The following is a 26,020-nucleotide window of genomic DNA, read 5'->3' as shown; positions in this document are numbered from 1 at the left end:
TACCGCCCCATGCGTAGATTGCCGTTAACGAAACAACGCAACGGCTGTCTTTGACCCAAGAAACCACCCGAAGTGACAGGATCTGTCTGCACGACCGCATACCGGTACTGGAAAACACATCCGCACTCGGAGAGGGAGAGAGAGAGAGAGAGAGAGAGAGAGAGAGAGAGAGAGAGAGAGGGTCAGGGAGACAGAGTTACGAAAAGCATTCACGGGACGGGACAGGGGACAGTCATTGCCAGAGCCGTGTGGCCAGATGTAGGAGAGTAACTCATGTTTAATTTCTGGAGAACAAACACAATAAATTCAAACACGAGGCGGGGTGAGCTGTGCCAGGAGTCGACCGGGGAGCCGAGACTCGGCACAACAAACCCGTCGCCGACAGAAGGAGTTTCAGTTGAGCCCGAGCCAAAACAAACATTTGCCCCCCCCCCCCCCCCCTCTCTCACCCCCACCTCTCTTCATTAAGGGGACGCGGCAGCACAATGTCTCGACCAGGCGCTGTGTATGACGCGAGTTTCATCCACGGTTTATATTTTTTATCCCCCTTCCGGTCCAGCATCTGTGAAACGAAACGAAACAGGCGCGCGCCCCTAGCGAGGTAAGTTATTTACTACGCAGCGCTGTTGGTGCGGTAGGAGTGTGATGTTTGTTTTCGTATACAGCACTAGCACCAGTGCCGTTACAGTAAACGCCATGTCTCTGTAAGATGTATATTGCCGTTCCGTGACTCACTTCACAGGCTACCCACATTCACGACGAGACGTTTTCAAGTACGTCTCACTGTAGACATTCGTAAATGTGTATTTCAATCAACAACGACGTTTCCTACTTCGTAGAAGACGAATAACGCCATGATTTTCTGTGGAATGTACTCTTAGGACGTGCATGCATGTTTCTCATAGAAATCGACGAGTACTCTTATAGTCGACTTACTCTGATCTGAAGATGTTTCAACGGATTCGAAAGCATTGGTAGCATTAGTTATATGCAGTCTACAATGACAATGAATTTTGATGTACAATACCCGACTGCGGATTTTCTCCAGAAGTAGGCAATACGTCAACTTTTGCAAAATATTTTACGTACTTACTTATTCGTTTAAGTGACCTTCGGCACTATCGCACTAAGCGCCGTAAAACTGTGTTAAAGTTCCGATCAGATTAGTGCCACACAACATATGTCTCCCAGTCTCCCGTGATCCCCTGCAAATAACTTGTAAATCAACAATCCAATCGTCCGAACAACTAGAATTCCGTACCTGCTCCCTGACGGCTATTAGATCCACATTAAACTTTCTGCAGCTTCTTTTTGTCTATTTTGGAGTGAATCTCCTTTCTCTGATACGGAATGAAGATGGTGGTCTAATTGCAACGAGTTACAGTGTTCGTGGCCTTTATTTCAGACTCTGTGCTTGATCTTCAGGAAACACACAAGATTATTTTTAATGATTCACTCCAGTTTTCCGTAAGCAACAAAGGAGATTTCCTAATAATGGTTGCACACTTTCTACGCTTTATTTACTTACTTCTCAGGTCGTTTTGGCTATTCCCATTATCAGATCAAAATGTAAAACTGGCGAATGGAAATAGGCGATCACGCGCCGCCATTTGTATCGGCATAATGACTGTTTTATTCTACCGATCGTCAGTACATTAAACGATGTTAACGACAAGACATCATGACTGCCCGTGAATGCGTTATCTGCTGTTATTCTCCGTAGTGGCACTACGAGGAACGAGGGTGCACTACTATGAACTGTAACGTGGCCTCAGACGGTCATGCGGTCAAGTTAGTTGGTTCTCGTTGTTGAGTAAAACAGTGTGTGCATAAAGTTCCACTATTACTTTAAAAAACAAATCATAACTTGTAAACGGTACAGACAGTGTATCGAGGTTTTTTGTGAAGCGTTTAGCAGCTCTCAGTTTGTTTTTTATCCTTTATTACTGATTTGACTCGAGGTGCTTCGAAATGGCGACGGACCAGGAGAAGGCACCATGTGTCATGTTGTATGGAGAATCCAGATCTGTAACGAAGGCAGTGCGAATTATGGACGCCACTACGTGATGTTAACACCAGAAAAAACGTTCACAGTAATGTGGTTCATAACTTTACAGAGCCAGGCGCTGCTAAAGGCCTTCCTGGAAGTGAACTGGACATCCACCTGTGTGTGAATCACGTGTTTATAGACTGCAAGCTGCACTTTACCGCAGCTTCCAAAAGTCAATTCGCCGTGCATCATGCTAATTGCAGAAAGCAAAATCAGTAGAGTGTTACGTGAGTGGTTACACCTTTTCGAGTCAAAGTGAAAATGGACCAAGCAGTTCAAATGGCTCTGAGCTCTATGGGACTTAACATCTGAGGTCATCTGTCCCCTAGAATTTAGAACTACTTAAACCTAACTAACCTAAGGACATCACACACATCCATGCCTGAGGCAGGATTCGAACCTTCGTCCGTAGCGGTCGCGCGGTTCCAGACTGAAGCGCCTCATACTGTAGCGCCTAGAGCCGCTCGGCCACGCCGGCCGGCCACCAAGCAGTGCAGGCAAACAATTGTCTTCTGCGGCATGCATTCGCGTGTTCCATTCTGACCACGACTGATGCTGACGATGCCCATCTGAAAAGTGCCTGTATCCAGATGAACTACATTCTGTATTTCTGTACATGTGAATGGCCAAGGCGTTAGCATTTGGGGCTCCGACCACCCATACAACACATGTGAACTCATCCGTGACAGCCCGAAGCAGAGGAAACCATTACCGGAAGTATTATTTTAAGAAATGCAACACCTACCCACTTTTTATGTATTTTGTTTAGGCCAATATTCGTTTCGAGCTTTCAGCCATCTTCGATTGGAGTAATACATATTTGAGTCTTCAGATGTACATCATTAAACCATCGACAGCAAATTATGTGGACTACCTGTTTAGTATTAAGTTATCTGACAAGGGCCTAAAAAGCAGAAAACCGGTTCATAACGACTTATTAAATAAATATTACTGTGGGACCTTAATACTGTGTATTCAAGTGTTTAATACATCGGCAACGATGCTGCAGCTGTCTTTATTTGGAGTTGTTTCGATTTATTCCTTTAGAAATGTGGCAAAAACACTTTTTCACTTGTATCTTGCACAAATACAGTACAGTATGCACCACCTCAGCAATATGCAAGGTACAAGTGAAAAAGTGCTTGGGACACGATTATCAAGATGAAAATCGGAACAACAATCTGAGTACAGAGGCAGCTGCAACATCCATATTGCTGCCAATGTTTTAACTGTGGACAACAGAAGATTGAAATATGTATTATGCTAACTGAAGGTAGGTAAAAGCCCGAAACGCGTACTGGCATAAATAAAAATACATTAAAAATATCTGGCTGCCGAATTTCTTAAAATAACAGAATCCACAGCTGCGCAATTCGACCAATAAAATAGATAACTTACTGAAACCGGTAAATGTGTACCTGGACATGATCGATCATTTCTTGCTCCCACATATCGAAGATCTGCAGCCGTCCATCATCTTTCAGCATGGTGGGTCACCTCGACATTGGGGTTTAACCACGTGGGATGTGCTGAATGCTACAGTCACTCAGGGTTGGTTTGCGTAGTGATGGCCCCATCGCAAGTCCTCCGCTTTCTCCAGATATCACGCCAATACACTTCTTTTTGTGAGTTTGAGCCAAGGAACACATGTAAACAATAGTATTCCGTGACACTGCTACCCTTTTGGACGAATTGAAGAAATGAGAACTTTTGATACGGGAATGCTGACACGCACATGGGCAAACTCGAATATCGCGTTTATGTTCTACGAGCGACGAACGGGGAACACAATGAAATTCTGACATAAGAAAAGAATAGTTTTAGAGCTGTTAAACTTGTTACAACAAATCACAATGTCCTATCCCTTACACACGGTCCGGCCACGTGAATGCGACCACCGCCTATGTTCCAGCTCAACGTACAATAAAGATTCACAGACAGCTGTTGACTACCCTAACAGTGGAGGGTACACAAAGCGTGCCGCGGAGACGCAGAGAAACAGTGCAGTCGCTGTCGTAACGCGGAAAGGGAGCGACGTCCAAAAGAGCATGATCGCTGGCTTTCGGGCCAAGGATGGAAAAATTTCCGAAACGGCTACATTCATCTCATGCCATCGTGGTTAAGATATACGGAACATGGCAAAATGGCGCCAATCGAAACTGTCACCAAGGAAACTGTGGTGCATTAAAGGCCATAGATGACAGATGTGAACGATGGCTGCGGAGATGTACGAGTATATGGGCGAATAGACGCGCAACTGTTAAGCGACTGACTGCCCAAATGAACCACGAGACTACCAACAGTGGCTCCTCAACAGCCGATCAATGGACGTTAACGCGCATGCGCCTACACAGCAGGTGCCTGGCTCACACTCCCATTCTGAGTGGTGTTCATCGGCGACGAAGACTGTAATCCGGACGGCAATACCGCACCTGAACGTTCTCTGAGTATGGCAGTTGGCCTTTTGAGATGAATCACGTTTTACGATCGCGAAATGTCTGAAAGCAAACCCCTGAAACAATCATCGTACGGGTCTAGATTAACACAATTACGCATCTACCTACGGTAGTTCGTTTTTATTCGGCACGACAGCATCTATCAAAAGCACAACGCAACGTGCCACACAGCTCGCAGTGTACGTGCATGGCTCTGGGAGCACCAGGATGAGTTTATCGTACTCCCCTGGACAACAAACTGACCGTATTTAAACTCAGTCGAAAATCCGTTGGACCACGTCGGTAGGGCTGTTTGCTCCATGGCTTCTAAACCGAGAGACCTGGCGCAATTGGGCACGGCACTGTATTCGGAACGGCCTCACATCCCTGCCAGTACCTTTCAGAACCTCTTTGATCGTCTTGCGGCAAGTCTTGCAGCGATCCGCGTTGCAGGATGTGGTCTTACGAGTTTTCGTGTAACGTTTGGTAGCTAGCAAGTCGTTTGGTCGGTCGGTCTGTGACTGTCTCTTGGTTGGGTTACCGACGGATCAAGTGTAGTTGGGCCCATCACGTGTCTCACCTAAGTGAACGTTAATGTTTTGAGGGCAGCCCCCTCCGCCCCTCCCGCTCTGGAGGCGTCTGACTGCCATTGTCTATACTGTCCTTTTCATGGGTGTTTAATGGTCTGTTGGTAATCTGTTATAGCCAATGCTTTAAAGGAAAAAAAGATTTATTGTTTTTTATGTAAATCAAGGGCCTTCAGCTCGTGTAAGTAAGTTGAATTTTGGCAAATGGATATTTTGCTGAAAGTTACTGTTGTTGTGCTACCTTTTCATTTAGTGTGCTGTCAGCCACTTAAAACTGAAAGGTTTCAGGTATTTTGAATTTTTGGAAAATCAATTGTGGGCCTTCAGCCGCTTAAAACCTTATTGTTAAATTTAGTTATTGTCGTTGAATTGCCTTTTTCACTTAGTGTGCTTTGGCCACATAAAACTTAAAGGTTTAAGCTATTTTTTTTTTTTGAATTTTTGGAAAATCAACTGTGGGCCTTCAGCCACTTTAAGTCTTGCTCTTAAAATTTCCCCTTAAGCGAAAACATTGTGGCCTTCTGCCTTAAAAGATTTTGGTAAAGTATTTTAAAATTTTGAAATTTAATTACGGCCTTCAGCCATTGATATTGCACCTTGTTTATGTTTGTTATATCCACTTTTGCCTTGAGGCTTTCAGCCTTGCTGTGATATATACATATATACTTTAATTATTTTATTTGTAATTTTAGATTTCTTGTTTGAAGGCCTTCAGCTGTGAAAGAATTGGATTTTGCAACTCATAGTTGTAAAGGTTCGGCTATGTGCCATTTTTGTTTAAATGTGTTATTAAATTACAATAAATTACAATTTTCAAGTGAAACTGAACGCCATATTATTTGGCACTTTCCACAATCCTAATCAACTGTTCTGTCCTGTGGGCTTAGCAGGTGTATCACTGGTAGCAGAGTGTGGGGAGATTTTCCTGCGAGCAACACCGAGTGTTTGTAGTGGTGAAATTAACTACACTGGTTCACTACAATTGAAGTGAACCAGCGGAATTTTCTGCCTTGTGGCCGTTAGTGTTCTGGTTATTCAAACTTTTGACAACAGAATATTTTCAAAGTTATGATTTTTTGAAATGATAGTGGGGCTTTATAGACACTCTGAACTTTGACTGCTAGTAAAAACAGTGATGTGTTGTTCTCTCCTGTGTGATATATAAGAAATGTACAGAAATATACGCAAAAAACTAACCCAATGATTTGTCTGAACTGTGGCTGATGCACTGTACTTCTCACTATTGTTTTCCCAGAGTCATGGCCTTTTAGAGCGGCTGAGAGGTGGCATGAGCCCCCTTTCATATTCCTATCTTACTCCGAGTAATTCGATTTTCCTCTCTAATTGCATGCTGTGAAAAGTTGCTGTTCCTTCACGCGCGGACTTCCCACGCAGCGTCTCTCGTCACCCGGGTGATCCGGTGACAGGCCGGTTCTGCTGAACTTGAAAGGGTTAAGCCGACGGGTGTGAGGGAGTCGAGTGGATGCTTTTCAGACGCCACCATTGTCATAAGAGCGGGAGCGACACGCCCACAGGGGCCTGAAGGAGCGGCTGGGCTAGAGATTCCGTTACTTTGCAGAAACTTTGTGAAAACAATTTCTGGCGGTCTACCAGCGAGGCGTGGGAATGACTTGTGTTCCCAGACAGTCTTGGCGGGCAAATTCCCGCGTTTTCTGCAAAATCGTAACTGTGATTGGTTTGCTCTGGGCATAGCTCCGTGACGTAGCAATATCGGCGCAGAAATTGGCGCCAAGAATCTCCATTGGTGGAATGGTAGTGCTTCGGCAATAGAATGGAATTTTCCGCCGGTTTTCGAGTTGCTGATTGGAACATTTAACCGTGGCCACTGTCGTGGGGGCGGGAATGTTCTGTGTTCGGCTTGTACGGGTGGTCTTGGGGAGTTGGCTCTCGCCTTTCGGTCGGGGTAGGTTACAAGATTGAGCTCTCACTGCTCTGGACAGACTGTCTTCCGTTGGCTGTCTAATATACTTTCATTTAATTGTAACTGTTTGGCGATGTTGGTGAAGTTTCGACTTCAACGTAACTTTCCGAGTACAGTGGGCAATTCAGTGTTCTGCATACAAGCGGCCTATGTTGTCTGTCTTGAGCAGTTTTGGCTAAAGTGACTGTATCGGAGTTACTGTGTGACTTCGCTTGTTAAAATCAATCACTGTACCGTCAGTGATTGTGTGGCGAGCCTTCTTCGTCTCCCTCAGAGGCGCATTTGTATTGATAGGAAGTCTTTAGTCTGGAACAACCAGACCGGGAGAATTTGTTTCGGGCTATACTCGCGACATTATCATCACCACGACGGGACGTCGAAGCAACCAGCCATCGCTTCCGGTATGCCAGATCGTGTGCTTGTATATAAGAAGACAGCTTGGTACTGTATGTCCGCAGCACCGGCAGGTTAGGGAATTTGCTCTTTGATAATCAGAGCTCAGCAGAGCGCGCCTGTTCCCGTCTTTTCTTACGTGGTTCTGTCTTGGATGTTCATTGCCTGAGTTCTCACTACCGTAGCAGCAGTTAATGTTGGGTTGGCTGGGTGTTTCTCTTAAGATTTGAGTTGCAAGGAATTGGCTCCACATACCACTTGGTCATAAATGTCACAATCTAGTTTATGGACAACCTCACCTTCACAGCATTTATTTGAGTATCCAATTTGATGTTTTGTAAATCTTTCATGTGTTTTGTTTACCACTTGAGTTTAGTCATAATAAATCAAACTGTTATTTTGGACAGAACTTTCATTCTGTTAATTGGAAGAGCAACCCTTTCATTTCTCACTACGTTAATGAAACTTTCCTTTATCTAAATAATTTCTATCAAATTAAATTATTGCAGGTACCAAACTCTTTTCTACTCCACTTGCAGGGTCGATTACAGTCAGTTCGCGTTTCTTCTTAATCCATGTGCAACAGCAAAAGTCGGAGTTAGAATGGGGGGGGGGGGGGCTTAGAGTATCATTTCCATATGAAGATTCTAGAAGAATTTAGTGTTAAATACACTGCTAGCCCCGGCATCTCGCACGGCATTGGTTAAAAGGGAAAGCGTGTAACGAGCAATTTGGAGCAGATGAAGTGTGAGCGCTCTGAGTCACACGTCGCCACGCGAGCGGCCTCGCTCTGCCGTTTACGTCGCACACACAAGTGGTGTGGCACGGCAGCGCGTGTCGCCGTGTGTAATAACGTGCGCCGCAGCTGCGAGCCCCGGAGTTCAAGGACGGGCGGGGTGGAGTGAGCCGCCTGTTGTCGCGGAGGCGCGTCTGCGTGTGCTGGCAGCGGCGGCGCTTGGTTCGCGTGTCGCACAGGCGGAAGCAGTGGCGGCAGGCGCCGTGCCCCATCCAGTTAACGCCTGGCGTCGCCGGCGTCGCCGTCGACGGCCGCACATTTCGGTCACCGGGTGCATTCCGCCTCCTCTGGCAAAGGAGGTGCTACTCGGCAAGCGAGTCTCATGCTGTGTACTGACATCTCATGAGATGTTTTGTTCAAAGTGCTACTTTTATGCAGGGTGAAAAGTATTTAAACCGACAAACTCGTGGAGGTTACAGGGGACATCAAAACAAATACTTTTCCCTAATGTCATTTTTTCGTATGAGGATTATTTAAACCGGTAGAGGAAGGTTACACGTAAACAAAGGTTACACTGTCAGATCATGTTCTGTCTGACACGTGCAAAAACCCCAGGAGTATCCTGAATTTTTCCTGCTGCTGCTGCTACTATCCGGGCAACCAGATCCTCTTCTGATGCAACAAGAGTTGCTTAAACAAGGTAGTGCATCACTCCCCACTCAATGAAGTCCAGAGGGGACATATCTGGGGATCGAGCAGGTCATGGTACAGGACCACCTGTGCCAAACCTCTGGGAACCGTCGGTCTAGGAATCGACGCACACGACGACTGAAATGTGACGGCACCCCGTCATGTTGGGACCACATGCGTTATCTTGTAGGGAGCGGGACGTCTTCCACCAATTCTAGAAATGCTCGGACGAGAAAATTGTAATAGTGTCTGCCATTTAAAGACCTAAGTAGCAGATACGTCCAAATTAAACAGTCCCCAACAACACTGACCCCCACATTGACGAAGAACGGCACTTGATGAGCGCTAGTAACTGTGGCACGTGGGCTATCCTCACTACAAACATGCGAATTGTGCATGTTGAAGACTCCATCACGCCCGAACGTTGCTTCAATGGTAAACAACACGGAAGATGGAAATGTAGGATGCATTTCACACTATTCCAGGTACCACTGCGAAAACGGTGCTCTGGCTGGATAATCAACTGGTCCCAGGTTGCGGATACGCTGTAAGTGAAATGGACGTAACAATAGCTCTCGAAGGACTGTTCTTACATTCGTCTGATTTGTCACCATGTTAGTGCAAATGCACGAGTGCTGATTGAAGGATCCCGCTCCACACGTTGCAAGACAGCTTCCTCAAATTCTTACCGCGCGACGGCGTCCTTGTCCAGGTAATCTGCAAAATGACCCGGTCTCACGCAGACGTTGGTACACAGCAGCAAACGTTGTATGATGCGGGATACGGTGATTAGGATATTGTTGTTGATAAACCCGCTGTGCAGCTCGTCCGTTGTGGTGCGCTATGTAGTATGCACCAACCATATCACTGTATTCATTCCAGGCGTATCGCTCCATTAGTAAAGAGAGAGAATGCACTACTACACTGATGGACAGCAGTTGCCTGTAGCTGAAGCGCATAATACGCGCTCTAACAACTGAAGATCGTAATACGGCCTCTAAAACTGAAAGGCATAATGCTGCTCCTATCTGACAAACATAGAGCCGTGTGAAACAGTTGATATATGATTTACACTAAGCTGAATGCATACCTGTACGTTCAGGTTCTCCTCCTAAACTCTTTCATCGATTTCAGTCAAATTTTCCAGAGAAACAGCAGGCCTCGTGATATCAGCAATTTGAGGTTAATAAATTTCTAGATCCAATACGAGGGGAGATATAGCCGAAAATGTATTTATTCGAGCCTCTGGCATATAGGCTACCCTGTGTGACAGGCATGTTGTGTGGGAACAGTATAGGCCAGCCAAGTCAACATATTTTGGAGGGCAGCCTACATGTCAGGGGCATAACTACTTTTCTGGGCCCCAAATGTAGGCTGCTTTGCGTGACAGGCATGTTGTGGGAGTAGTATTGGTCTGCATTGATGAACTGTATCACTGGGACTACATGTGCTGATGATCAAGACTGTGGACAGTCCCCGTTGATATTTATCAATGCCTCTAAGCAGTGACAAAGGTCTGGATTTCTCTGTTAATTCATTGTCAGAGAGCTGCAAGATCTCCATTGGTATCTGTTCTTTTGGACACCATATTCATATAGATGAGGCTTACTGGCCAATGATCATCTGCAATATGGATGCACTCACATTGCTCAAACTCTTATGGGAATCGGTAGATTGACTGCCGCGAGTACTGAATGTAGTGGGCAGGGGCACTGCAAATGTGGGTCTCACATGGAGTGTGGCAGAGTAAGTCCCTGCAGTCGCACTATCGTCTGTGTCCTCGGCAGCTCAGTCAGACAGAGTGTCTGCCATGTAAGCAGCAGGTTCCAGGTTCGAGTCCCAGTTGGGGTGCACATTTTTCAACTGTTCCCGTTGATATTTATTGCCGCCTGTTAGCTGTGAAAGGCCTAGATTTCATTATAATTTCATAGGATATTTCAGTTTACACTGTCTATACTTTTACAAATAAATTCACAAAACTTTGTCAGTATGACCAGGAAGGATTCAGGATTCACACTCGTTACAGTGAAAGTTCAAAAACATGAGAAAATAATTTCTTTTTACATGTGAAATTTCACCATTTTTTCACTTACAATTGGTTGCATTTGTTGCTCCAGATACGTTTTCCTTCATAAGTAAGAGAGATTCCTCGATGAATTTTGCACATCATACAAACCATACTTACAGCTTTATAAAACTCTAGAATTTATTTAATGTCTGAAAAATGAATGGGCTGCACGTTTTAAACTTAATGTTTAGAAAAATCTCAAATTTTATGGTTAATTACCTCAATTTTCACCACAGTTTTTAATAGATATGGAAAATTCGAGAGTTTTGCATAGGTAGTTTGCGTTTAATAAGCAATGGAAAATTCATCGAAGAATCTCTCTTACTTACTTCGCACACGTGAAGATAGATCTGTGGGACAGAGGAATTCTGTTAGTATAAGAAAATGCGTATATTCGACACTTGGTGTGTAGCAGAACATTTTTTAACATCGTCAGTCCATTCGAACTTACAGTCAGATTTCAAGAATTTGATCAGCGGAACCTTCAAATAACAAACTGAACAGAGTAGATTGAGAGGAAGGTGCAGATACAGAGAGAAATCATCAGGGGCATCTATCAGGAACCACTAAGGAGAAAAAACTCCATATTTACTATGCAAATTTCCGCGTTGCGTTCGAGTTGTTGTAGGGTCTCCAGCCAGAACATAACGTCATCTTGACATAATATTTCGGCGATCTAACTGGCCGCCATCTTCAGGTGATTGAACCGTCGCACTGCCTCCGAAATGAAACCAAAACCACAGCCGCGGCTCCTTTATACACCGCCTGTAAGTCCAAAATGGTTCAAATGGCTCTGAGCACTATGGGACTTAACTTCTGAGGTCATCAGTCCCCTAGAACTTAGAACTACTTAAACCTAACCAACCTAAGGACATCACACACATCTATGCCCGAGGCAGGATTCCAACCTGCGACCGTAGCTGTCGCGCGGTTCCAGACTGTAGCGCCTAGAACTGCGCGGCCACTCAAGCCGGCTGTTGTCCATCCCTTTCAACTTCCATCGTAAACTTTGCATTGGGATGCAGACAATTAAAATGATATAGGAAACGATCCAGATCATTCCTCCCATGTCGCCATATCAAATGTATCGTCGACGTATCTCTTGTTGTAGTCGTTTTTGTTGTTGTTGTTTGTTTTTGCTTCAGAGAGCAAAACAGCTGAGGTCGTAAGCGTCTGTATCGTAACTTAAAACTTTAGAGCGTAATCGACAGGGATGGAAAGATATCTAAAAACGTTGCATTCGAATAGACCAATGTTGACAACTCTTCCAGACGTGTCCCAAAGAGCAGACACCACGTATTCATCGAATTGATTCCCCTCTATGTGCAATGAATCCATCACTCTCAGTGAGCATGCACAATTACGCCCGACCTCCTGCGCGAACCTTAAAGCAGTGAGCATAGAGGTGAGGATACGTGGCGCTAGGTGGGAATGTGGGTTGGCCGAGGGGCGTAAGATAAACACTGTGTCCGAAGGGCCCAGTGGTTAACGCAGCTGCCTAGCAAGCGGGAGATCCTGAGTTCAAATCCCGGTCCGGGGAACGCATTTTCATTCGTCGGTGCCGATTCCGCATAAAGTCGCGATGCAGCGGGTATTGGTAGCCTCATTCCTCCCCCCCCCCCCCCACTTTCAATTTACATAATTCTGAGTTTTCTTTCTGTGGTTATTCTGAATGTCTTTCGAGGTTGGTCAGATGTGTCTCGCGGTACGATACAAAACAATTCTGATAATTGTAAATGAATCATGAAACAAAGTTTACGTTATTTCTCCAAGAAAAAGTGGCGTATGGTATGGATAAGATTCATAGAAAAGTTTAATAATACTCGCAAGCGTCAAAATGGGACGTACTCGTATATCGACTGTACGGAAATATAAATTCTAGGACACACAACTAGTTACTGGTATATATTTTTCAATTTAAATAAATATTTATCTGTTAAATAATACAAATAAGCTTTTTCCGATTTATTTTCCCACAGTGAGAAAGAAACGCAACATATCGTTTCCATTTTCAGCACTCCCACAGTATCAGCAGGCTGGATTATGAAGGACGTGGAGAGAGTACGTTTTTGTATATTAGCGTTCATTCAACAACAAAAACAAAAGCAGTCTAGATAATCCGAGTTTTTAAATTAGAATATAATATGCGCCCAATTAAATGCCACAGCGCGAGCTTAAATTCGGAAATCACGCACCAGCCAAATAAATAAAATATCATACAGCCGTTGGTTTGCTGTATTAAATTTTTCAGGTATATTCACAGTAAAATTCGGTACAAATGATTTCCAAGCAGTGCGATTCTGGCAAATACGGTCAGATGTGCACGTGGTTCAAATAGTCGGTAGACATGACTGCCATATGCCTTGCAGGTGTGAAGGGAGTTCCGTCCTCCCAACCTCCTCCCACTCCCCATGTTCTCCTAGCTCTCACCAGTAGAAGGATCCTTTGGACGACTGTAATAACGTCATTTACAGAACTCTCGGAAAAGGAAAGACAGGTGATCTGAAGGCTACAGTCGATATTGCAGTAACCGCTGCTGATGAAGGCGAGAAAGGATAAAGTTAAATATAGATTAACTGACAAGAGATAAACATGTTATAAAACACTCAAGAAGGAAGAGACACTGGCGTCAAAAATCAATAAATTCTTATTGTTTTCCACCAACTAAAAATTCTGGCTTTGAGTTGTGGCGTAGGTGCGATTTGATATTCGATCACTTCAACGAAACAAACATTTTTTGTGATATTTCTTATCTCTTAACGAATGGAATAAAGTTATTATGGACCATAAAATATTTCTTGATTACAGATCGCATCATACTGTAAAATGGTCAACGAAATTTAATGCCTGTTAAACATTATCTGTTTTCTTGCTGGTTCAATTTGGGATAAAATCTCAAGCTTTCGACGACAGCCACCTGCCTGACTTCACTGCTGCTGTGCTGGGCTTACACAGCCCGTGGACGGCTTGTGATTGGTCGGCTTGTGATTGGACAACGATTATTTACTGCTGTCGCAGACGCTGTTAGTGTCTGCCCTGGTGGTGGCATCGCTTCCAAGGGAATGTGTCTGCGGCTGCTCTGCATCGAGCGCTCGTTTCCGTGCACTGCAAAGATAGTATCCGCTATGGTTCAAATGGCCCTGAGCACTATGGGACTTAACTGCTGTGGTCATTAGTCCGTATTCGCTATGTTTAAGTTCCTACAGCTCATTCTAATTTCAACAGCCTCCTTGGTACCAGAATTCCAGTATGTGGAGGCATGAGACAACATTTTTGTTTCATCAAACAGTTCTTTATGTTTGTTAGTGAGGTTGTGCCCCGCAGTTGCCGATTTCTCTAGTTCTCTGTTTTTAATATGCCGTTGGTGTTCGGCACAGCGGCCAGAAAGGGTACGAGTGGTGTGACCTATACAGGGTGAAAAGTATTTAAACCGACAAACTATGGGAGGTTGTAGGGGACATCAAAACAAACATTTTTCCCTATTGTCATTTTTTCCTATGAGAAGTATTTTAACCGGTAGAAGAAGATTTCTCTGGTGGCAAATTAATTAAACCAACAAACAATTTTCCATTTTTTATGACCAAGAGACGACACATTTACACAATCAAATTTCAATTACAGTAGATTCTCAGAAATGCCTCCACTGACATGTACACAAAGTTTATACCGTAGGATCATGTTCTGTCTGACACCGGCAAAAACCCCAGGAGGATCTTGAATTGTTTCTGCTGCTGCTACTATCCGGGCAACCAGATCCTCTTCTGATGCAACAGGAGATGCTTAAACAAGGTTGCGAATCTCTCCTCACACAAAGTCCAGAGAGGACATATCTGGGGATCGAGCAGGTCATGGTACAAGACCACCTCTGCCAATCCACGTTTTTGGGAACCGTCGGTCCAGGAGCCGACGCACACGACGACTGAAATGTGCTGGCGCCCTGTCATGTCGGAACCACATGCGTTGTCTTGTACGGAGCGGGACGTCTTCCACCAATTCTAGAAATGCTCTGTCGAGAAAATTGTAATAGTGCCTGCCATTTAATGGTCTAGGTAGCAGATACGGCCCAATTAAACAGTCCCCAACAACACCGACCCACACATTAACGAAGAACCGCACTTGATGAGCGCTAGTAACTGTGGCATGTGGGTTATCCTCACTCGAAATATGTGAATTGTGCATGTTGAAGACTCCATCACGCCCGAACGTTGCTTCAATGGTAAACAACACAGAGGATGAAAATGTAGGATGCATTTCACACTGTTCCAGGTACCACTGCGAAAACGGTGCTCTGGCTGGATAATCAACTGGTTCCAGGTTTTGGACACGTTGGACGTAACAATTGCTCTCGAAGGACTGTACTTACATTCGTCTGATTCGTCCCTATGTTATGTGCAGTTGCACGAGTGCTGATTGAAGGATCCCGCTCCACATGCTGCAAGACAGCTTCCTCAAATTCTTACCGTGCGACGGCGTCCCTGTCCAGGTAATCTGCTAAATGACCCGGTCTCACGCAGACGTTGGTACACAGCAGCAAAGGTCGGATGATGCGGAATACGGCGATTAGGATATTGTTGTTGTAAAACCCGCTGTGCAGCTCGTCCGTTGTGGTGCGCTACGTAGTACGCACCAACCATATCAGTGTACTCACTCCAGGTGTATCTCTACATTAGTAAAGAGAGACAATGCACTACTACAATGGTGGACAGCAGTTGCCAACAACTGAAGAGCGTAATACGCCCTCTAGCAACTAAAGATCGTAATACGGCCTCTAAAACTGAAGAGCGTGATACAGCCTCCACCGGTTTAAATAATCCTCATAGGAAAATATGACATTAGGGAAAAATATTTGTTTTTATGTCCCCTACAATCTAGCAGAGGTTGTCGGTTTAAATACTTTTCACCCTGTATAATTTCTTCCACATTCACAGGGTATATTATAAATTCCAGAGACCCGGAGGCCGAGACTGTCCTTAACAGGGTCCATCATCTCCTTAATTTTATTAGGAGCACAAAAAAATGGTGTTATACCCCGAGACTCTTCCTGTTTTACCGGATATAGCGCCACAGAAAGGAAGAACCGTAATCAGTGGTTCATCCTGTGAGTGTGCATCATTTTCACGTTTCCTTTTCTTGGAGAACGCTGCCTTTATGTAGCGTGCACCATAGCCATTCTTTCGGAACACATAATTCAGGTGGCTAATTTCGAATTTCAAGTGGTCCACGTCAAAAATAGTTTTTGTTCTACATACCAACGTGTTCAAAACGGCTCTCTTCTGAACAGGATGATGGAAACTCTGTGCATCAAGATATAAATCGGAATGCGTCAGCTTGCGGTACACAGAGTGGCCGAGACTCCCATCCGCCTGTCGTTGTACTGAACCATCTATGGATGGCAACCTTCCTTCCTTCCTTCTCCGTGTCGACAGTGAATCGGTTGTTCGGATCTATGCTGTTCATGTGTTACAAGAATTGTTCGAGAGCTTCTGCGACGTGTGGCCAGACCATAAATGCATCGTCAACGTAACGCTAAAATAAGGATGGACGGAGGGGAGCCAAATTTAAGGCACGTTCCTCAAAATTCTCCATAGAAAAGTTAGCCAATGATGGAGACAACGGAGAGCCCACCGCCATACCGTCCGTCATTTCATGAAATTTACCACCATAGAAGAAGTAGGTGGTCGTCATCACATGTCGGGACAACTTTATCATTTCAGGAGGAGAAAGATCCGCCCGCATTTTCCAAGTGTCCTCCACAGGAACTTTTGTCAACAGCGATACCACATATACGCTGACTAAAATGTCATTTGGACTAACTCTAATCTGTTTGATTTTCTCAATCAATTTCTTGGAATTTTTAACGTGATGTTCACGACGGACAACTATAGGAGTCATCAACTTTGTTAGGTATTTGGTCAGCTTGTAGGTACGTGAACCAATGGCACAAACAATAGGTCTCAGGGAATATTATCCTTGTGAATCTTCGGTAGTCCGTACACACCTGGGACGTCTAGGATTTCGGACTGTGAGATTTTTCGTAACATATTCTGGTAGACCGGAATTCTTCAGCAGCTCCGTAGTTTTTCTGCTATATGTCAAAGACAGATAGTGGCTGCTGACGATCACGATGGAGGCTATCGTCGAAAGCTCGAGATTTTATCCCGAAATGACGCGACAAGAAAACCGAGAATGTTTTACATATCAATGCCGTTGCGAAAGACTTCGTTCTGTTAATGTTACGGTCGTTATTGCAATTCAGGGGATCGCCTGCAACAGTAGCCGAAACGTTGTTTCATAATTTTTTTAGCACGGCGCAATCTACAACGAAGAATTTTTTTTATTGAAATTAGCTCCACGGCAAAAGTCTAAAAACATACAAATTAATTTTATAGCTACTACATATTATATATGTTATCTGATCACAGCCGGCCGATGTGGCCGAGCGGTTGTAGGCGCTTCAGTCTGGAACCGCGCGACGGCTACGGTCGCAGGTTCGAATCCTGTCTCGGCCATGGAGTATAGTATTCTTGTATGTCGGTCGCAGAAGCTCGCGAGTCTAAAACGCGATATTGTAAATGTCTCTATGGCAACTCTTCTTCGTAGCTCTGTAGACAACTATCCTCCTAGAGCCGTTTGTGTTTTTCATTGAAAGCTGTCGAAAGCACTGCCAGGTGTCAGGGATTTCCGTAGGCTGTCTTGGCTGTAGGAGAGACTTACTAGAAAAAAAAAGTATTACAATTTCATGTATGATACGGAATTTTTCACGCATCTCAGTGTTTATGACGTTGTATCTCTTGAATTATATGTCGAAAAGTGATATACTTATGTAGGTACATTGTAAGTGACGTGCACTTAAGTGGTGTTTATGAAATGAGTGGAGCCTTGATCTGTATCATGATGGCTAAAAGAGCCACACGAAAATGGCAAAGCTATATGACATTAAAATCAAAGTAAAAGTTTGCGTCGCCACCAACTCTAGCCACACGACAAACATGAGGTCCGATTAAGTTGGATAATTAATTAATTTAGTCCTAAGAATAAACTCATAGAAGAAAATTCATTGTTCTAAGGGACTGATGACCTCAGATGTTAAGTCCCATAGTGCTCAGAGCCATTTGAACCATTTGAACCTATCTCATCACAACTATATGGGCACCTGTTAGTGGACATTAATATGGGGTATAGCCACCCTTTGCCTTAAGATGGCTTGAACTCTACTAGGGACTTTTCAGTTAGGTGTGAGAATGTGCGTGGGTAAACGGCAGTGCATTCTACCTCAACAGCCGAAATCAGAGGAAGTAGTGACGTTGGATGCTGGGGTCTGGAGCAAACTGGACATTCTATCTCGTCCCAAACGTATCCATTGATTTCAAGTCGAGACTCTGGCCAGACCAAGCGATTTCAGCAATACCTCATGGAAGCTGCTTAATGACGTAGTGCACTGGCATGATGATACAGTCATGGTCTCTGAACTGTTCCTCTAACTTACCCAGTACACAGCAAGATAAAATGTGTTTGTATCCTTCTGCATTTCGTTTTCTTAAGCTCAGTAGGGAGACCGCACTTAAACCACTGTAAACCAACCCCATATCGTTAACACTGTCTCACCAAAACCAACCCTATCACAGGGTATAGCGTGATTCATCAATTGTTTTCAGCTATCCACTGTTCCGTGGTGTCACGCCTGACACCACTTCAAGCTTCATTAAACGTTGATTACAGAAATATGTGGCTTTTGAAGAGATGCCCGACCACTGCACACCATCTGCACATTATTGTTAATGAAATTCAATTATTAGAAAAGACATGTTAATAACTATCGACAAGTAAATGAAGACACCCATAGAGTTTTCCTGAAAATGTATGCTCGTCATGATTTGCGAAATCCCTTGTACATGCAGTCTGGTAAGTTACTACTTTGCACCTTGGCGCTTCGAACTGCAGTCACAGATGCAGGCCCCATTTGCCAGTTAACTTGTGTAGCAGTGAGACGTTGCTAAAGTAGCAAGAACGAATAGGGTAGGTGCAAATTTTTGGGCTATCACAGAATTGACACTTGTACTACAGAAATGAAGGTTTGAGCCGGGCACGAACCATCGCCTAACACACGTTCGTCTCTCGAGGTTCTAACGCTAACCATTTGACTAGCATGAACTCTAAACGTCGGGCCCCTGAGTCCAGATACATACAACTTGCACGTTATCTTGTTTTATAGGCCTACTCGAGCGGCCTAGGGCGCTGCAGTCATGGACTGTGCAACTGGTCCCGGCGGAGGTTCAAGTCTTCCCTCGGGCATGGGCGTGTGTGTTTGTCCTTACGATAATGTAGGTTAAGTAGTGTGTAAGCTTACGGACTGAAGACCTTAGGAGCTAAGTCCCATAAGATTTCACACACATTTGAACATTTTTATAGGCCTAATGAAGGTGTACAAAGTTTGAGGTAAATATGTGATCCCAGCATTGTTGCCTCATCTTCTGAGTACGGTAAGATGGCGTACAAGAAAAACGTAAATATTACCCGTAGTTGAATGTCAATGAATTTCAACCAGTGAAGCGTGTATTTGGAAACACAGCTCCCACACTCAGTCACATTTTTTTTATCTTGTGTGCTTGTTTTCTCAAATATTCTTAAGAAAGTTCTAGGGATAAATTTTGATTCGACGCACGGACGTAAATGAGTGTAGAGTTACTTGCACTTTTTCAACCATAACTAGTGAGACCAGCGGTACAGCACGGAGTGTTGTACACACCAGCATCCGGCTTTCCTCGTTTTGCCCGGAAAACAGGCCTCAGTCAGCAGAAGCGCATCTCGTCAGCGGCCAACACGCATGTCAGCGGGGATTAATGAAGCGTCCCAGACCTGTTTACCACTGACGTCTTGTAAACACGGCCAACGGCCACGCTCTGCGGACAGGCTCTGAGTGGGGGTCTACAAAGGGGATTCTTTTTCCTGTCGGTATCAAAAAAAATGCGGGCGCACAAATCTCCGCGTTCGTTTCCACATGCTAGACGTCGTGATACACATTTCAGGGACGACTATCTAAACAAGGGGGAGCCCCGGCGCTGGCGCTGGCGCTACAAAAAGGGCGCACAGCGCAAACACACGTCCGCCGCCATGATTTATCCGCGGCCGGCGCGTTTGTCATCTGTCTGACAGGCCGCCGGAGAGGAATCCCCAACTGTCACCGGCCGCTGCCCAGGCAAACTCACATGTTCGACAGTCTGCAAGAACAAGTTGCTTCATCTTTGGATTCGTCACATTCGCCATCACACTCCTGCGTATTACGCTATTACGTGTAACCTCAATCTCTCTCTTACGACACACCGCTTCGTTTCGTATACCACGGCTGCACCTTCCAGACATGAAAATAGGTTTCTGACTGACTCAGAGGAAAACAATTTAATAACTATATTCGAATTAGTAGACTTCTTCATAAAAGCACAGCTGGCCGGGGTGGCCGAGCGGTTCTAGGCGCTACAGTCTGGAACCGCGCGACCGCTGCGGTCGCAGGTTCGAATCCTGCCTCCGGCATGGATGTGTGTGATGTCTGTAGGTTAGTTAGGTTTAAGTAGTTCTAAGTTCTATGGGACTGATGACCTCAGATGTTAAATCCCATAGTCCTCAGAGCTATTTGAACCATAAAAGCTTAGTAGGAAGTTTTAACTGGTCGCAGAATTTCCTTTTCTTTTTTTAATATTTATTGAGAAAATCTTATCGAAAACCAAAGAAATCTCACCAAAATTGTTACTACCAAAATACACTCCTGGAAATTGAAATAAGAACACCGTGAATTCATTGTCCCAGGAAGGGGAAACTTTATTGACACATTCCTGGGGTCAGATACATCACATGATCACACTGACAGAACCACAGGCACATAGACACAGGCAACAGAGCATGCACAATGTCGGCACTAGTACAGTGTATATCCATCTTTCGCAGCAATGCAGGCTGCTATTCTCCCATGGAGACGATCGTAGAGATGCTGATGTAGTCCTGTGGAACGGCTTGCCATGCCATTTCCACCTGGCGCCTCAGTTGGACCAGCGTTCGTGTTGGACGTGCAGACCGCGTGAGACGACGCTTCATCCAGTCCCAAACATGCTCAATGGGGGACAGATCCGGAGATCTTGCTGGCCAGGGTAGATGACTTACACCTTCTAGAGCACGTTGGGTGGCACGGGATACATGCGGACGTGCATTGTCGTGTTGGAACAGCAAGTTCCCTTGCCGGTCTAGGAATGGTAGAACGATGGGTTCGATGACGGTTTGGATGTACCGTGCACTATTCAGTGTCCCCTCGACGATCACCAGAGGTATACGGCCAGTGTAGGAGATCGCTCCCCACACCATGATGCCGGGTGTTGGCCCTGTGTGCCTCGGTCGTATGCAGTCCTGATTGTGGCGCTCACCTGCACGGCGCCAAACACGCATACGACCATCATTGGCACCAAGGCAGAAGCGACTCTCATCGCTGAAGACGACACGTCTGCATTCGTCCCTCCATTCACGCCTGTCGCGACACCACTGGAGGCGGGCTGCACGATGTTGGGGCGTGAGCGGAAGACGGCCTAACGGTGTGCGGGACCGTAGCCCAGCTTCATGGAGACGGTTGCGAATGGTCCTCGCCGATACCCCAGGAGCAACTGTGTCCCTAATTTGCTGGGAAGTGGCGGTGCGGTCCCCTACGGCACTGCGTAGGATCCTCCGGTCTTGGCGTGCATCCGTGCGTCGCTGCGGTCCGGTCCCAGGTCGACGGGCACGTGCACTCTCCGCCGACCACTAGCGACAACATCGATGTACTGTGGAGACCTCACGCCCCACGTGTTGAGCAATTCGGCGGTACGTCCACCCGGCCTCCCGCATGCCCACTATACGCCCTCGCTCAAAGTCCGTCAACTGCACATACGGTTCACGTCCACGCTGTCGCGGCATGCTACCAGTGTTAAAGACTGCGATGGAGCTCCGTATGCCACGGCAAACTGGCTGACACTGACGGCGGCGGTGCACAAATGCTGCGCAGCTAGCGCCATTCGACGGCCAACACCGCGGTTCCTGGTGTGTCCGCTGTGCCGTGCGTGTGATCATTGCTTGTACAGCCCTCTCGCAGTGTCCGGAGCAAGTATGGTGGGTCTGACACACCGGTGTCAATGTGTTCTTTTTTCCATTTCCAGGAGTGTATCTTCATACATATCATAAAAATATATGTATGTACGTGCGCGCGTGGGTAAGAACTACGTACCAATCATAGTTGAGGAAATATGACGTCATAAACACTGAGATGCTTGAAAAACTGCTACATTTTTTTTCTAGTATCAGTACTCGCAACACGTTTTGTAGACAGTATCTACATATGCCGCTGAAACGTACCTAAAACATTATATCATTGTCTGACTCACATATCAGAAGATATGACGTCATAAACTCTGAGGGAATTGAATAAATGATGTTTAAATGTAATCCTGTTTGCTACTAACTTTATTGTACCATACTTCGCGGACAGTATCCACATATGCCGCTGAATGTACCTACACGAATATATCATTGTCAAGAAGTATAGTTCAAATGGCTCTAAGTACTGCGGGACTTATCATCTGAGGTCATCAGTCCCCTAAACGTAGAACTACTTAAACCTAACTAACCTAAGGACATCAGACACATCCATGCGCGAGGCAGGATTCGAACCTGCGACCGTAGCGGTCGCGACGTTCCAGACTGTAGCACCTAGAACCGCTCGGCCAAGATGTAAATGTTACGAAGTCTTTTCTGAAAGCATTTGTAACGAGCGTAGACGTGTATGGAAGTGAAACATGGACGATAAACAGTGTAGACAAGAAGTCTTTTGAAATTCTCAAGATTAGATGGGTAGATCACGTAACTAATGAGGAGGTACTGAATGGAACTGAAGTGAAAACAAATTTTTGGCTCAATCTGAATGGATAGATTAGTAGGATACATTCTGAAACATCAAGGAATCACCAACTTCGTACTGGTGGTAAGTGCTGGGGGTAAAAATTACAGAGGGAGGCCCAGACATGAATACGGTAGGCAGATCCAGATAGAGGTAAACTGCAAAGTTATTCGGATATGAAGAGGCTTGCACAGGATAGAGTAGCATGGAGAGCTTCATGAAATCAGTCTTTGGAATGAAGATCAGAACACCAACAGTACCTCCAAGTAAATGCGGCAGGAACAAACAGTTAATGCTTACTTCCCCTTGGGCAGCAGGTCAGGAGTCAAAGGATGGACGTGTGGACGCAAAACGGTCAGTCTATACTAACAGGCGAAGTTCACTTATTGGTGCAGGTACGAGAATGTAGGAAAAATAAGGTAGTAAATCGTGTAACGTGTTTGGGGGAAGATGGTTAGATGTTGAGAAAAAGCAAGTGACACACTGAGGCGGATACGTACAAATATGCCAGTGATTACAATATCGTGCACTTGCAACAGTAACACCCTTTATATTTCCTTAATATACACGTAATTGATGATGCTGGTGGTGTTTTGGGTTGAGGGGGTGCTCGACATCATGGTCATAACTCCCTGACGAAAAGTCAGGATGCAAATCTCGTGGGCGGGGACGAAGACTGTCCCCTCATGTGGAGCAGTTTATAACGTATTTAAGTTGCCGCCCATCACCACCAATTTACGAATGATGCTTGACAGTTCACAAAATTTCACCTCTTTTGAGGATGCGAGGATGGTGAGCAGATCACATGTAATCAACTCGCGACTGTGGTCATCTGATTTGTAATTTCATCGTATGTTGGAAACTGTAGCCAGACTTAGGTGACCTGGTTTATAACACGGTCCTTCGTTGTATGGGGGGCTGGTGTAATCGTTTTCTTGCCCTCGCCAACGCGAGCTTGAATCGCCCCAGAAAAGTGTATAATCCACGAGGATATCCGAATCATTATGTGGGGAAACCGTCGTAAATGCCATGGAGACTGAAGGCCGTAAGTCAGTGACACAAGCTTGTGAGGGTAGGAAGGATTGAGAGGAAATACACCGGTGCATCCATGGACAGTTAATGAGCAAATGGAAGGAGCACCAGAACACAGGACAAATATCAATGTAAAACAAATTATGACGTGTAACGACGCGAACCAGTTCACGCGACTGGTAGCAGCGTCCTTTTTCATTTTAGCTAATCTAATCTGAAGATGGCCTTATTCGGCCTAACACACAAATTACAATTAAAAAAGACGTGACATAGGCTGTATTTTGTTCATATGAACATGTTACAGATAATGTTAGGTGTGATAGGTATGTGAAGTAGAACTTCGTACCACAAGACAGGCAGAGATGTTGACCACCAGATGTTCCCGGCGGGGTCAGGGGGTCAGGGATTTTCTCTGCCTCGTGATGGCTGGGTGTTGTGTGATGTCCTTAGGTTAGTTAGGTTTAAGTAGTTCTAAGTTCTAGGGACTGATGACCATAGATGTTAAGTCCCATAGCGCTCAGAGCCATTTGAACCATTTTTTTTTGAATGATCTGGCTTCCCACGTGATTGGGTAACCCCTCCTATTAAATGATACTAAAAAGAAGGCTGTACGTAATTTCTACCACAATTGTCATCTGTATAATGTATGTGCATCACTCGTAACGTGACTCTTCTGGTTATGTTCTCGTTAACTGTCTTTTCTAAAGCTATAACTTCTGCATTATGTATGTAAGCATAAACCGGATCTTTGAACTTAATTCAATTCCGGTTTATACCCTCAGCCTAAATTTCATCTGACACCGAATCCGCACAGCTGCTATGGACATCACGAATCTCCAGCTTGTGGACTTCGTAAACGGCGTGGTCTGTGCGTGAACAATGGGCATTAACCACACGGGCATATGTATCAAAAATTTGCTTGCCAGAGGTGGACTATAACACCGTCATTTTTTCATAACACTATGGATCATTGTCTTAAATTGTAGAGAGGTGACAGTAAATAAAACATTGCCTGGAAGCAGTAGTTTTATACTTGAATCGACCCGTAAATATTGCTTGCGAACGTGCTAAGTAATAGTATTCGGACGTATAGAATGCCCCGTCATGGAAAATAACTGCTGCCAAATATTATTTACTGAGTCCCGATCGTGGCTCGCCAACAGGGATGCGGAAACGAATACAAAGCCGTGTAATTTTCTGCCCCAGCCACATGTTACACACACACACCCACACACACACACACACACACAGAAGAAAATTAACTCTTTTACAGAAACAGAGCATTTTAGCCGTGTCAGAAATCTGAGTCAGTAGAAAAATATAGCACTTTGGCCTCAAACAACTGAGCTACACTTGCGCTGGCTCGTAGAGCGCACAAACTGTTAACTGTTGGATGCCTGCGGATAATAACAGCTGGAACAAAAACATCAAGTAAAAACACGCAACGGTAAGTGATGAGGTGTAATGTGCTCTGAACCGAACAGTTGCTGCAGTTAAGTGTTAAGTTTTACGTCCCGCAGATAAAAATGTTATTAACAAGACCACTTGGTGGCTCTCAACACAACTTGTTGGCGACTGCTGGAGGCACTAAATAAACTATGAATAACATTAGAAACTGGAAATATGATAACTACATCGTTTCAACTGGTTGAACTGGGTTCTTTATATATTTTCAGTCTGCGCTAGCCTCTACATCGCGGAGAATCAGATTACCCTAATCTCTTCACTGACAACTATTAAACGTTGCCGTTTATTTTTTTCACTCTCAATCTTTTACTCTTTCCCCTCCATTTGTTACCGAAAGAGATTAAAAGTTGCACTACAGAGAACTATACTGCGATTTTCGGTTTATCAGACTTCATTGCTCGATCACTTTATAGCACATTTTTTACTTTACCCATTCTCATATTTTAACATCCTTCTGTAGTATCATGTTGGAGATGGTTCCAATTTATTCTCTGTTGGTCTCCTACTGTACACTTTCACTTCCACACAATATTCCCTTCCTGCAGTTCTGCATTAGAACCTCCTCCATCTACATGAAGATGGTACCTGTTCTTTCGGACATGTCCGAAAACACAGATGTCATCTACATATAGATAAGGGTAATCGGCCCGTGACCTTCAGTGTGGATGCACTCACATTGCCCAAACTTTTACGGGAATCGGTATATTCACTG

The 26,020-nt window shown here is 44.9% G+C and overlaps 1 protein-coding gene and 1 non-coding gene across 2 annotated transcripts in view; one reads left to right on the top strand and one right to left on the bottom strand.

The window, feature by feature from the left end:
* The window catches only part of LOC126336521 (glypican-5-like), a 1,532,390-nt gene that overhangs the window by 661,997 nt on the left and 844,373 nt on the right, over positions 1 to 26,020 (bottom strand). The gene's annotated exons all lie outside the window — the stretch shown is intronic.
* Positions 20,346 to 20,429, top strand: Trnas-gga (transfer RNA serine (anticodon GGA)). The gene is given in 2 exon segments: positions 20,346 to 20,385; positions 20,395 to 20,429. It is a non-coding gene; the product is annotated as a tRNA-Ser (tRNA).

Source organism: Schistocerca gregaria, chromosome 2 (assembly GCF_023897955.1).
Source record: "Schistocerca gregaria isolate iqSchGreg1 chromosome 2, iqSchGreg1.2, whole genome shotgun sequence".
NCBI lineage: Eukaryota > Metazoa > Arthropoda > Insecta > Orthoptera > Acrididae > Schistocerca > Schistocerca gregaria.
This window is presented reverse-complemented; position numbering and strand designations above follow the sequence as displayed.